Here is a 14,852-nt window from a genome sequence, read left to right as displayed (position 1 = left end):
TCTGTGTATGTAGCTGGCATGATCATGATTTAATTCTATGAAATGTCCTTATAACAAAAGACAGGCCAGCACTTGCTTAACCAGACAAACAGGTACCACCACCTGGCCAAGTTGACACATGAACCTGGCCATGACAGGGGCCATCCTCCCCACTGCTTTCATAGACTCTTTACCTCCACCTTTCTAAATCCTCAACCCTGGAAAAACATCTGATTCACCCCACTGCTGATGAAGGCCCATTACCCCCACGTTATTTTTACTCAGCTCTGGTTTCCCAATCCCTACCTCAAGCACTGGCTGCTGTTCTGGAAGCACTGTCAGCTCCCCCAACGCCATCTACTGGAAACTCCACCTCATCAGGAACTCCAGCCAGCTCTCTACTATCACTCCACATCTCTCCCAATCCCAGCTCACCTGAACTTCCTCCAGAAATCCTGCAAACCTGGAACCCTTGATTCTGAGTTGGAAATACCTACATTACCTCAGGAGCTCTGCAACTGACCCTGCGAGAAACTCGAGGTCCAATTTATTATGATCCAGGTGGCCAGTTGCAGGGAGGTCAACCACTGTTCCTCTGCTAACATTTTTCAACCACTGACCTCATAAACTAGAAAAACCACACTCCCTCTTACACTGAGAAATCCCTGGCTATAATTGACTTATTTCAATCAATCATATAGAATCATAAACCAATGTGGCTTGATGGCCATCAACTCTGCATCACCCTCTTCAACACAAAAGAGTGGAGTTGATTTCACAAACTGCCCTGAAGTGGTTAGAAGAAAATGCTCCTTCAGTGGTGATGAACACATCCCAGTATGCTCAAAACTCCTCCCCAGATGCTGATGCATGTGGGACCCCAGCACTGAAGCTGGCAAAAACAGTTTAAATCTCTACCAAGATGTTCTCATTCAAGGCATGAAAAGGGGACCAGAAAAACAATTAATATGCCAAGAAAACTGCTGAGTCCTACAAAAGTAAGATGAATCCCCTAGCCAGTACCATGGGTGCCTTAGTGAAGCCTTTAGACATCTTGATTTCAAGATGCCAGAGACCAAAGACTTGTTAATACTGCATTTGTTGGGCAAGCCCAACCCGACATCCAGAGAGAGGTGCAACTTTTAGAAGGGTTTTCTGGAATGAGTATATCCCAGCTTCTTGAGGTAGCTACCAGAGTCTACATGAACCAAGACCAGGAGGCACGAAGAGAAGCAGATCACTAACTAAAGAAAAAGGCAGACCTACTTGCTGCTGTGATCATCCAGGGTACTAGGAAGCCCACAGTCTCAAAACCCAGAACATTCAAGCAACCAGAGCCAGGAGATAAAACATTAACTTACTCGTGGCCATCCAAAGAATGCAAGAGTACAGCTCCACTGGGAAGAAACCAATGCACTTACTGTAAGGAAGAGGGACACTGGAAAGCAGAATGTCCCAAAAGATGATGGAAAAAAGGTGACAAAAATCCTACTAGTTGTAGAAAACCCAGAGTTACTGATTTCATAGGTCTAGCAGTCCTTTAAGATTACTCAGACTAAGACAGTCCTGGTCCCTTCACAGTCAGCCCTGGCGAGCCCGTCGTCACAATGACAGTTAGAGATGAAAAGATGAAATTTATGGTAGACACAGGTGAAGAAAATTCTGTTGTTATGCAACAAATAGGCGAAAAACTAGCAGACAAGGAACAGACAAGCCATTGTTGGAGCCACTGATGTCTTGGCTCAAGAATCCTTAACAGCCTGTAAGTTTCTGCTAGGATCCCATGAAGTTTCTCATCAATTTCTATACCTTCCTGACTGTCCAGTACCCCTACTAGGCTGAGATCTCCTAACAAAGTTTCAGTCTCATATAAGCTTCAGTGCAAAAAGGGAGAGTCTGATGACACTAAAGGACACAGAGGAAACAATTGTGATGACCCTGAGAGCCCCCCAGATGGGTTGTTTGTCATTCACCAAAGAGCAGCCTTCATTGAGTGAAGTGGATATGCTCAGCTTAAACTGTCCAGGAATAATATGTATATGCGAATCCAATGGCTTAGAGATATGGAATATTAAAATGCATTCATCTTGCAAGACTTTCTCAGTCACTCCAGGACAGTTCAGAGGACATGATAGTCAACAACTACCATGAGTTGTAAGTTTGTGTTAGCTCCATCATTCCTGTGGTCACTCTTCTCTTTAGGTCAAACATTAATGCGGGAACTTTTTCACTGAGTTTGGATCATCAATAGGCAGGAATGAAATAGAACCACTTAAATTTCCAAAGACAAGGTGTGCTGGTTTGAAACGTATGTACTCTAGAAAATCCATGTTTTCATCAAAATCCTATCCCATAAAATGGCAGAATAATATCTATTCATTCTGTATGTTTGAATCTGTAATTAGATCATCACCCTGGAGATATTTCCCAATCAAGAGTGGTTGTTAAGCTGGATTAGAGGAGATGTGTTTCCACACATTTGCGTGGGTCTTGTTAAGTTTCTGGAGTCTTATCAAAGAGGAAATACTTCGGACAATGAAGGAGATTTGGAGAGAGCAGAGAATGCTGCAGCACCATGAAGCAGAAGGTCCACGAGCCAGCAATGTTTAGAGATGAAGAAGGAAAATGCCTCCTGGAGAGGTTCATGAAACCAGAAGCCAGGAGAGAAAGCCAGCAGATGATGCCGTGTTCAACATATGCCCCTCCAGCTGAGAGATAAGCATTGACTGTGTTCACCATGTGCCTTCTCACTTGAGAGAGAGACCCTGAACTTTATAGACCTTCTTGAACCAAGGTGTCTTTCCCTGGGTTCCTTTGATTGGACATTTCTACAGAATTGTTTTAACTGGGACATTTTCTTGGCCTTAGAATTATAAACTAACAACTTTTTAAATTCCCCATTTTAAAAGCCATTCCACTTTTGTTATACTGCATTCTGGCAGCTAGAACACAATGTATAAGTTAAAAATGGTTAGTTTTATATCCCTATCTGATTAGGTTATGGTGACCAGTGTGGTCCAGTGGGCAATAGACTGTTACTTGAGGGTGTTTCATAGGCATAACATATTAGGCAATTGATTACATCAATGGCTATTTACATACTCAATCAACATAGTTTACTGCCTTCAGAACCACTAAGTTGCAGGACTTAAAGGAAGAACTAAGGAATGCAACAATCACAAGAATTTATATTCCTACTTTAGACAGTCAACTCTACTTCTCCAAGAGAATGCAATGAGTTCCCAACTTGCATCCTGCACCATGTAATTTATATTTGATGATTCTCTTATCATGTGAGCCAATTCCTATTTATGTATACACAAACACACACAAATGCACAGACATATACATCCTGTTTCCATTTTTCTGGAGAACCTTGACTAATGCATGGATATAACACATTTTGTTTATCCATTCATCAGTTGATGGACATTTGGTTTATTTTCAGTTTTGTCTATTATGAAAACTTCTGCAATTAATATTTGTGTGTAAACTTTTGCATTGGCATTTGTTCTTATTTCTATGAGGTATATTTATGAGTGGAATCCTGGATCAAATGGTAAACTACGCTTAACTTTTTTAGTTAAATGCCAGGATGGATTCAATAACCACTGCACTATTTTACATTCAGATTTGCAATGGGTAAGCAGTTCCAATCTTGACATTCTAGGCAATTTTTTTTCTGTATAGGCAAGCACCAGAAATTGAACCTGGGTCTCTGGCATGGCAGGTGAGAGCTTTGACTGCTGAGCCACCATGGCTTACATTGACCCCCTAGTCAATTTTTTTTATGCTCTCTGTCTTAATTAAAATCATCCAAAGAATATGAAGTGAAATCTTATTGTGTGGGTGTATATGTCTAATAATAGTTTAATTGTGGTATAATACAAATGTAATGGATATGAGAAAGCAAAGCCTGCATTTGCACAATATAGTGCCTCATCCCTGTGTCCACTTGTGCTGGACACAGACAAGAACACAAATAAAATAAGTGATCACCACTTGTAAGGCAAACACAAATGATTCAGGCTGTTCAAGAAATTACTCATATCCTTAACTAAAGATAAAATATATCCAGACTCCCTGAGATTGGTTCTACCTGTCAATTCTTCATTAATATCTGGAATTTTGTCCTGAAATCCATATTTTTATGAACAGTGAAATACAATTTGTGAAAAACAATTAGTCAAAGCATAGAAAAGAAAAAGACTGTATTAGAATAAGTTTCCAGTTTCATGTCAGCAGATTTCAAACTTTATTCATGAGATGAACATACACCATTATTGTCTTTCTTAGCTAGAACCCATTCCAAATCTTTTTGAGTTGAGTGTTTTCTAGGGATTTGGTTTTTTCAAGGACCGAAAGAAAAAAAATTGTATGAAATAATTAAGGATTTTTACATAATTAACACTGGGATCATATGAATGAAGCACATAGGAGAAAGTTATGGCTTTTCCTTCATCTCTTATTCCAGTTATCTTAGCACATAACCTTGGGAAAAATGAGTGAAGTTGTTATACTATCAACTCTAGAGTGAACACTGAATTGAGTGTTTGGACCCCAGAAATAGCTGTCAAGGAAGGTGATAGAGTGACAGTTTACAATATAATTCAGAAAGCACACAGATGTACAAATATCTGTGACAGTTCAGATAATTTAAATGACTCATTTCCCATGTGAAATGCATCTGTCTCAGTGTCTACCAGTAAGATTCTGTGTGCAGTCTTAAATTCCACATTAAGTAACTTCATCTTTTTCATGGAGCAATGAATGCCCAAAGAGGGTCTTCAAATGACATCACTTGTGTTTTACCATGTCCTCAGCCCTTGGGGTGACTCAGGTTATAATCTGAATGTTGTGTGACAGAAGAAATAATAATCCTCCTGATGGTCAAAATAAATTGTGCAGAAGAAAAAAATGCAGAAGAAGTAAGTCAACTTTAATTTACCTTGATCATGGGCATAATTTGGAAATATTGGTAGTCTGAGAAGAGGAACCGGTACCGACTATAAAGTAGATTTGAAAAAAAGACACTGAAGAATTAATGATTTTTCATGTCTGTATTTTATATAAACTATGTAATTTATTTATTTTTTTATTAATTAAAAAAATTAACAAAACATTTAGAAATCATTCCATTCTACATGTACAATCAGTAATTCTTAATATCATCACATAGTTGCATATTCATCATTTCTTAGTACATTTGCATCAATTTAGAAAAAGAAATAAAAGGTTAACAGAATAAGAATTAAAACGATAATAGAGAGAAAAAAAAACCTATACCTCACATGCAGCTTCATTCAATGTTTTAACATAATTGCATTACAATTAGGTAGTATTGTGCTGTCCATTTCTGAGTTTTATATCCAGTCCTGTTGCACAGTCTGTATCCCTTCAGCTCCAATTACCCCTTCTCTTTTTTTTTTAATTAACAGAAAAAAAGAAATTAACCCAACATTTAGAAATCATACTATTCTACATATGCAATCAGTAATTCTTAACATCATCACATAGATGCATGATCATCGTTTCTTAATAACTTTGCATCAGTTTAGAAGAACTAGCAACACAACCGAAAAAGATATAGAATGTTAATATAGAGAAAAAATAAAAGTAATAATAGTAAAAACAAAACAAAACAAAACAAAACAAACAAAAACCTATAGCTCAGATGCAGCTTCATTCAGTGTTTTAACATGATTACTTTAAAATTAGGTATTATTGTGCTGTCCATTTTTGAGTTTTTGTATCTAGTCCTGTTGCACAGTCTGTATCCCTTAAGCTCCAATTGTCCATTATCTTACCCTGTTTCTACCTCCTGCTGGACTCTGTTACCAATGACATATTCCAAATTTATTCTCGAATGTCCGTTCACATCAGTGGGAACATACAGTATTTGTCCTTTAGTTTTTTGCTAGACTCACTCAGCATAATGTTCTCTAGGTCCATCCATGTTATTACATGCTTCATAAGTTTATCCTGTCTTAAAGCTGCATAATATTCCATCGTATGTATATACCACAGTTTGTTTAGCCACTCTTCTGTTGATGGACATTTTGGCTGTTTCCATCTCTTTGCAATTGTAAATAACGCTGCTATAAACATTGGTGTGCAAATGTCCGTTTGTGTCTTTGCCCTTAAGTCCTTTGAGTAGATTCCCAGCAATGGTATTGCTGGGTCGTATGGCAATTCTATATTCAGCTTTTTGAGGAACTGCCAAACTGCCTTCCATAGTGGTTGCACCATTTGACATTCCCACCAACAGTGGATAGTGTGCCTCTTTCTCCGCATCCTCTCCAGCACTTGTCATTTTCTGTTTTGTTGATAATGGCCATTCTGGTGGGTGTGAGATGATATCTCATTGTGGTTTTGATTTGCATTTCTCTAATGGCCAGGGACATTGAGCATCTCTTCATGTGCCTTTTGGCTATTTGTATTTCCTCTTCTGATAGGTGTCTGTTTAAGTCTTTTTCCCATTTTATAATTGCTTTAGCTGTCTTTTTGTTGTTGAGTTGAACAATCTCTTTATAAATTCTGGATACTAGACCTTTATCTGATATGTCATTTCCAAATATTGTCTCCCATTCTGTAGGCTGTCTTTCTAATTTCTTGATGAAGTTCTTTGATGCACAAAAGTGTTTAATTTTGAGGAGCTCCCATTTATTTATTTCCTTCTTCAGTGTTCTTGCTTTAGGTTTAAGGTCCATAAAATCGCCTCCAGTTGTAAGATTCATAAGACATCTCCCAACATTTTCCTCTAGCTGTTTTATGGTCTTAGACCTAATGTTTAGATCTTTGATCCATTTTGAGTTAACTTTTGTGTATGGTGTGAGACATGGGTCTTCTTTCATTCTTTTGCATATGGATATCCAGTTCTCTAAGCACCATTTATTGAAGAGACTGCTCTGTCCCAGGTGAGTTGGCTTGACTGCCTTATCAAAGATCAAATGTCCATAGATGAGAGGGTCTATATCTGAGCACTCTATTCGATTCCATTGGTCGATATATCTATCTTTATGCCAATACCATTCTGTTTTGACTACCGTGGCTTCATAATATGCCTTAAAGTCAGGCAGCGTGAGACCTCCAGCTTTGTTTTTTTTCCTCAAGATGTTTTTAGCAATTCGGGGCACCCTGCCCTTCCTATAAATTTGCTTATTGGTTTTTCTATTTCTGAAAAATAAGTTGTTGGGATTTTGATTGGTATTGCATTGAATCTGTAAATCAATTTAGGTAGGATTGATATCTTAACCATATTTAGTCTTCCAATCCATGAACACGGTATGCCCTTCCATCTATTTAGGTCTTCTGTGATTTCTTTTAACAGTTTTTTGTAGTTTTCTTTATATAGGTTTCTTGTCTCTTTAGTTAAATTTATTCCTAGGTATTTTATTCTTTTAGTTGCAATTGTAAATGCGATTCGTTTCTTGATTTCCCCCTCAGCTTTTTCATTACTAGTGTATAGAAATGCTACAGATTTTTGAATGTTGACCTTGTAACCTGCTACTTTGCTGTACTCATTTATTAGCTCTAGTAGTATTGTTGTGGATTTTTCTGGGTTTTCGACGTATAGTATCATATCATCTGCAAACAGTGATAGTTTTACTTCTTCCTTTCCAATTTTGATGCCTTGTATTTCTTTTTCTTATCTAATTGCTCTGGCTAGAACCTCCAACACAATGTTGAATAATAGTGGTGATAGTGGACATCCTTGTCTTGTTCCTGATCTTAGGGGGAAAGTTTTCAATTTTTCCCCATTGAGAATGATATTAGCTGTGGGTTTTTCATATATTCCCTCTATCATTTTAAGGAAGTTCCCTTGTATTCCTATCTTTAGAAGTGTTTTCAACAGGAAAGGATGTTGAATCTTGTCAAATGCTTTCTCTGCATCAATTGAGATGATCATGTGATTTTTCTGCTTTGATTTGTTGATATGGTGTATTACATTAATTGATTTTCTTATGTTGAACCATCCTTGCATACCTGGGATGAATCCTACTTGGTCATGATGTATAATTCTTTTAATGTGTTGTTGGATACGATTTGCTAGAATTTTATTGAGGATTTTTGCATCTATATTCATTAGAGAGATTGGTCTGTAGTTTCCTTTTTTTGTAATATCTTTGCCTGGTTTTGGTATGAGGGTGATGTTAGCTTCATAGAATGAATTAGGTAGTTTTCCCTCCACTTCGATTTTTTTGAAGAGTTTGAGGAGAGTTGGTACTAATTCTTTCTGGAGTGTTTGGTAGAATTCACATGTGAAGCCTGGACTTTTCTTTTTAGGAAGTTTTTGGATGACTAATTCAATTTCTTTACTTGTGATTGGTTTGTTGAGGTCATCTATGTGTTCTTGAGTCAAAGTTGGTTGTTCATGTCTTTCCAGGAACCCGTCCATTTCATCTAAATTGCTGTATTTATTAGCGTAAAGTTGTTCATAGTATCCTGTTATTACCTCCTTTATTTCTGTGAGGTCAGTAGTTATGTCTCCTCTTCCATTTCTGATCTTATTTATTTGCATCCTCTCTCTTCTTCTTTTTGTCAATCTTGATAAGGGCCCATCAATCTTATTGATTTTCTCATAGAACCAACTTCTGGTCTTATTGATTTTCTCTATTGTTTTCATGTTTTCAATTTCATTTATTTCTGCTCTGATCTTTGTTATTTCTTTCCTTTTGCTTGCATTGGGATTGGTTTGCTGTTCTTTCTCCAGTTCTTCCAAGTGAACAGTAAATTCCTGCATTTTTGCCTTTTCTTCTTTTCTGATATAGGCATTTAGGGCAATAAATTTCCCTCTTAGCACTGCCTTTGCTGCATCCCATAAGTTTTGTTATGTTGTGTTTTCATTTTCATTCGCCTCGAGGTATTTACTAATTTCTCTTGCAATTTCTTCTTTGACCCACTCGTTGTTTAAGAATGTGTTGTTGAGCCTCCACATATTTGTGAATTTTCTGTCACTCCGCCTGTTGTTGATTTCCAACTTCATTCCTTTATGATCTGAGAAAGTGTTGTGTATGATTTCAATCTTTTTAAATTTGTTAAGACTTGCTTTGTGACCCAGCATATGGTCTATCTTTGAGAATGATCCATGAGTACTTGAGAAAAAGGTGTATCCTGCTGTTGTGGGATGTAATGTCTTATAAATGTCTGTTAAGTCTAGCTCATTTATAGTAATATTCAGATTCTCTATTTCTTTATTGATCCTCTGTCTAGATGTTCTGTCCATTGATGAGAGTGGGGAATTGAAGTCTCCAACTATTATGGTATTTGTGTCTATTTCCCTTTTCAGTGTTTGCAGTGTATTCCTCATGTATTTTGGGGCATTCTGGTTCGGTGCATAAATATTTATGATTGTTATGTCTTCTTGTTTAATTGTTCCTTTTATGAGTATATAGTGTCCTTCTTTGTCTCTTTTAACTGTTTTACATTTGAATTCTGACTTGTTGGATATTAGTATAGCCACTCCTGCTATTTTCTGGTTGTTATTTGCATGAAATATCTTTTCCAAACCTTTCACTTTCAACCTATGTTTATCTTTGGGTCTAAGATGTGTTTCCTGTAGACAGCATATAGAAAGATCCTGTTTTTTAATCCATTCTGCCAGTCTATGTCTTTTGATTGGGGAATTCAGTCCATTAACATTTAGTGTTATAACTTTTGGGATAATATTTTCCTTTAACATTTTGCCTTTTGTATTATATATATCATATCTGATTTTCCTTCTTTCTACACTCTTCTCCATACCTCTCTCTTCTGTCTTTTCATTTCTGACTCTAGTGCTCCCTTTAGTATTTCTTGCAGAGCTGGTCTCTTGGTCACAAATTCTCTCAGTGACTTTTTGTCTGAGAATGTTTTAATTTCTCCCTCATTTTTGAAGGACAATTTTGCTGGATATAGGAGTCTTGGTTGGCAGTTTTTCTCTTTTCGTAATTTAAATATATCATCCCACTGTCTTCTAGCCTCCATGGTTTCTGCTGAGAAATCTACACATAGTCTTATTGGGTTTCCCTTGTATGTGATGGATTGTTTTTCTCTTGCTGCTTTCAAGATCCTCTCTTTCTCTTTGACCTCTGACATTCTAACTAGTAAGTGTCTTGGAGAATGCCTATTTGGGTCTAATTTCTTTGGGGTGCGCTGCACTTCGTGGATATGTAATTTTAGGTCTTTCAGAAGAGTTGGGAAATTTTCAGTGATAATTTCTTCCATTAGTTTTTCTCTTCCTTTTCCCTTCTCTTCTCCTTCTGGGACACCCACAACACATATATTTGTGCGCTTCATATTGTCCTTGAGTTCCCTGATACCCTGTTCAAATTTTTCCATTCTTTTCCTGAGAGTTTCTGTTTGTTTTTGGAATTCAGATGTTCCATCCTCCAAATCACTAATTCTATCTTCTGTCTCTTTGAATCTATCATTGTAGGTATCCATTTTCTTTCCATCTTTTCTACTTTGTCCTTCACTTCCATAAGTTCTGTGATTTGTTTTTTCAGTTTTTCTATTTCTTCTTTATGTTCAGCCCATGTCTTTTTCATGCTTCCCTCAATTTATCAATTTCTTTTTTGAAGAGGTTTTCCATTTCTGTTTGTATATTCAGCATTAGTTGTCTCAGCTCCTGTATCTCATTTGAACTATTGGTTTGTTCCTTTTACTGGGCCATATTTTCAATTTTTTGAGCGTGATCTGTTATCTTCTGCTGGCCTCTGCACATTTAGACTGATTTCCCTGGGTGTTGGATCCAAAAATTTGGAAGGTTTTTCTGTGAAATCTCTGGGTTCTGTGTTTCTTATCCTGCCCAGTGGGTGGCACTCGTGGCACACGTTTGTCTGTGGGTCCCACCAGTAAAAGATGCTGTGGGTCCTTTAACTTTGGAAAACCCTCACCGTCCGGGATTTTCGCTAGCCGATGCGGCTTGGAAGAGAGCCGGCCCGTGGTTCGAACGTGGGGAGGATCGCTGGCTGCCACAGCCTGGGAAAGCACCCGTCTGAATTTCCTAGTCGGCCCAGGGCGCCAAGCCTGGCAGAAGGGTACCAGCTGCAGCAGCCCGCCTGGGTGAGTTCACCATTCCTGGGGAGTCACGGGTTTGGAAGGGGCCCCCCCGACACCGTTCTCCGCTGCCTGGGGATTTCCGATCCAATTCTCTCAGTTGGTCTGGGGGGTCGTGCATGGTGTGGCTGCCAGCTGCCGCGGTTTGAGGGGACCACCTGTCCAATTCTCCCAGCTGGCCCGGGAAGGGGGAAGGGAGTGACTCTGGCCGCTTGCCGCCCTGCCCGGTGAAGCCCGCGCCCCTCGGCAATCTCACCAGAGCGGGTTCTCTCAGCCAGCCAGCCATTCCAGGATGGGGTACGCTGTCTTTTTTATCTCTGTCGTGGCTTTGGGAGCTGTTCTATATCGTTTCTACTCCCCTAGTAGCTGTTCTGGAGGAGAAACTAAAATCTGCATGTCTTACTAAACCGCCATCTTCTCCGGAAGTCTGTAATTTATTTCTACCTACTTCTTCCTATTCCTAGGACAATCATCTTCTTTTGGTATTAGCATACAGAAAAACAAAACATATGTTAAGATTTCAAAAGGAAACTCTCAAAAATAAATGCATCAAGATATATCCCACATTTAGCTCTTTTATTTAATATAAAAGCAATTGGTCCAGTTGGGCTTAGCAGAACAGGTAAGCATAAAAAGAAATGAGGGATGCACATGTACTAGAAGGACAAATATTTTCTTATTTATACAACATTCACATACAAAATAATGATAGATGAGTGGATGACAAGAGCAGTAAAGATGTTTTTACATCATTCAAGTCAAACAGCTCGAATGAATGATTTTCCTTAATGATACATAAAATTTTTCACTCCCTTGAAAATCTATTTTGCATAAATGTGGGGACTACTCATTTTGGTTAGACATCTAGAGTCATCTCTGCCATAGTTTCTCAGTTACAAAACTTGAAGGGAAGTTCTTAATGATGTGAAAATTACCCGTGGTTCAGGAAAACAAATATAATTCCTAGGCCTGTAAAAATAAATTTATTTTAATATTAGCACCTGAAAATCCAGAACTTTGCTCAGAACCTTTTGATTTCCAGACTCCCAAATTTACTGCTGTCAACAACAGAGGAAAAGTAGAGCTCAATACACCCAATGTAAAAATATGGTAGCAGTTAAGCAGCAAAACTCTTACCATGATCCGATTTTTGATCACATCATATCTCTTAAACTTCAAGGCAATACATGTACTTTCAATAATCTGTTTCAGCATTCCATTACTCCCTTCAACTGTTTTGATGTTATCCTCAACAAAGCACGTCAAGACTGATAATTATTCATTACTGACTTCTGTATTTAAAATGTAATTCTGAAAAATAATAGATATTTACATTAAATTTATTTGCCTCTTCAGATAGAATAGTACTTGCTTCTTTGTTTCTGTTATACATTTCTCATTTTTACTAATCTATACAAATATATAATAAATGATTCATAACTAAAAAACATTAATTGCTACCAAACCCACCTTCCTGAAAGCATTACTTTATGCATATAGTGTCTGCATTGGATTTGGACTGTATATGCAGTATAATGAAATAGGATACCAGGATGAAAGAAAAGGTAGTATAATATCCAAAATACAGTAAACAGAAAGTTATTCAAAGTGAAGTCATGGAGAGAAAGTATGAAAGGACAATTGTACCTTCTGTCTCCAAATGGATATTTCTGGACAATTTCATCATTTTCATATTTGAAATTCCTCATCTTGTTAGAAATTTGCTATAAATTCAGTAAAAGCAAATAAAAACAATCTTGAAAATGATTAGGAAAACACGAAATTGATTTTTCTATATCATTAACAACAAAGATACATTATCTAGTATTGTGGGCATATGTAAATAGTGTCTTGCTTGACAAAGCAATTTTTATTTCATGGCATTTTATACTTAAGAAAATTAATATGAAATAAGAATGCTATTTCCATAAGACATCTGTTTAGTTTTTTTAATTCAGAGATGGGGAAACAAAACCATATACTTAGGGCAGTGCAAGGATAGCTCAGTGGTAGAATTCTTGCCTGTCATGTAAGATACCTGGGTTCAATTCCTGCAGCCTGCACATACAAAACAAAAACAAAAACAAAACCATTTGCTTATGTCTCTCTCTTCAAATGTAACCACTTCAAGCATTCATAACATCTGTAGTCATGAAACAGAAAGTTGCACATGCTATGCACTTACTTCTCTGTAGTCTAATTGTCAAAATAAATAAATAGGACATGGTAATTAGTTTTAAGAACATAATCATTAATTTCTCTGGTTCTCCTTACATACAAGCATATTTATTTTACAATTCCTTATAAAGTCCTTTCTAAAATGTTTTTTTTATTGGGCTGTCCATTGGACTATGATGTTTTCCCATTTTCCATTAGATTCCATTTCATGAGAGCCAGAGAGGTGTCAGAGGGGTAAGAAAATTGGAAGCAAGTATTCATGGTACACAGTCTTTAGCTGAACCAGTTAGCCAGTGAAGGACATGAGAAAACTATAAATTTCACTAAGACCCAAGATTGTTCATCTCTAATGTGTGAAAGATAGCACCCACCATACAGGTATACAGTATGAACAATGGATGTGTAATTTATAGTTGGATAATATAATAAGGGCATCTAAAATAAGGCCTAAGATTTCAGCCTCCTCCAACTGTCATTTAATAATATCATCTGACTCAAGATTGTAAAATTATCTTCTATTTTCCCAACATAATGCTATTTTCTGCCAGAAGTTACTTTCCTTACCATCCCAATATTGCCTTCCTTGTAATAAATGTCATCAGCAATTGGGGGCCTGCAATTTTCCAGGCAGCTTCCCTATCACAATCAGTGTAGAATTTGATAAATTTGTTATCCTCATTTTGTACCAAATTCAGTTCTACTCATTCTGAAATGGAATTAGTGGCTCCCTTCACTTGAAACTCATAAAATGTAATTTAATCCTTTATTACAATGCACACTTTGTCCAATATCATCTAGACTAATCTTTGAACATTGAGATTTTTACTAGGCACAAAATCTTCATATTTATCTTAAATTTTACATGAGAGCCAGTGAAGTAGATTACCTCCCTGTAAACTTCAGACTCATATTGTGATTTGCTTTCTCAACATTCTTTTCTTCCTAGGGTCCTAGGGTGCCGAGGTCCTAGGGTGCCGTGGGAGTTCACCGGGTGAGGAGAGAGGGGTCCCTGTTTGGGCGCCACTTGCGGTTTGGCCCAACCGCTAAACTATTGGGGACCCTCTACTCCTCAGCTTCTCACTGCTTGCTAGATGACGCTGCTGCACGCAGAAAAGGGGCTCGAGCCGGGGGTCTGGGTCCAAGGGGCACGCGCAGGAGACCTCGCTGCGGGTCTAAAGGACTGGAGGCCGAGCCAATTAAGGCATGAAGCAAGGTAGCTTTATTGTTGGTAGACGCTTATGCCAGGGCCACCAGTAGCTAAAGACCATGAGGCTTGACGAGCCCTGGATTATATACAGTTTGAGGAGAGGTGGAGTTAGGGCATAGCCTCCAGGGGAGGGTAGACAATCACACAGGGAGGACGGATGAGTGACTGTGACCATAGAGATGCTGTTCCTGAGTGTACCCGTAGCAGAGGATGTTGGGCAGGTGGAGGACTAAGGAGAAGACCAATAGGGTTAGAGAGACAAGGCTGCATCATCACTAGTCGCTGGTGAGGCTTGTAATTCAGAGGCTTAGAAGAACCGGACGTGCCAAAATGGCGAGGGAGGGAGAGAAAGAGACTAAGCCACCAGGCCAAGAATAAAATTATGCCACAGGAACTTAAAAATGCATCCCTTCTTCATCTCCATTTTTAGTTGTACTCTGCCCTGAGG

The 14,852-nt window shown here is 38.0% G+C and overlaps 1 pseudogene; it reads left to right on the top strand.

Annotated features, from left to right (window-relative positions):
- Positions 1 to 10,878: 10,878 nt before the first annotated feature.
- LOC143672746 (acyl-protein thioesterase 1-like) overlaps positions 10,879 to 14,852 on the top strand; it is a 36,047-nt pseudogene continuing 32,073 nt past the window's right edge.

This window comes from Tamandua tetradactyla, assembly GCF_023851605.1.
Source record: "Tamandua tetradactyla isolate mTamTet1 chromosome 15 unlocalized genomic scaffold, mTamTet1.pri SUPER_15_unloc_1, whole genome shotgun sequence".
In the NCBI taxonomy this organism is placed as follows: domain Eukaryota; kingdom Metazoa; phylum Chordata; class Mammalia; order Pilosa; family Myrmecophagidae; genus Tamandua; species Tamandua tetradactyla.
The sequence above is the reverse complement of the archived record's forward strand: the minus strand, read 5'-3'. Positions and strand labels throughout refer to the sequence as shown.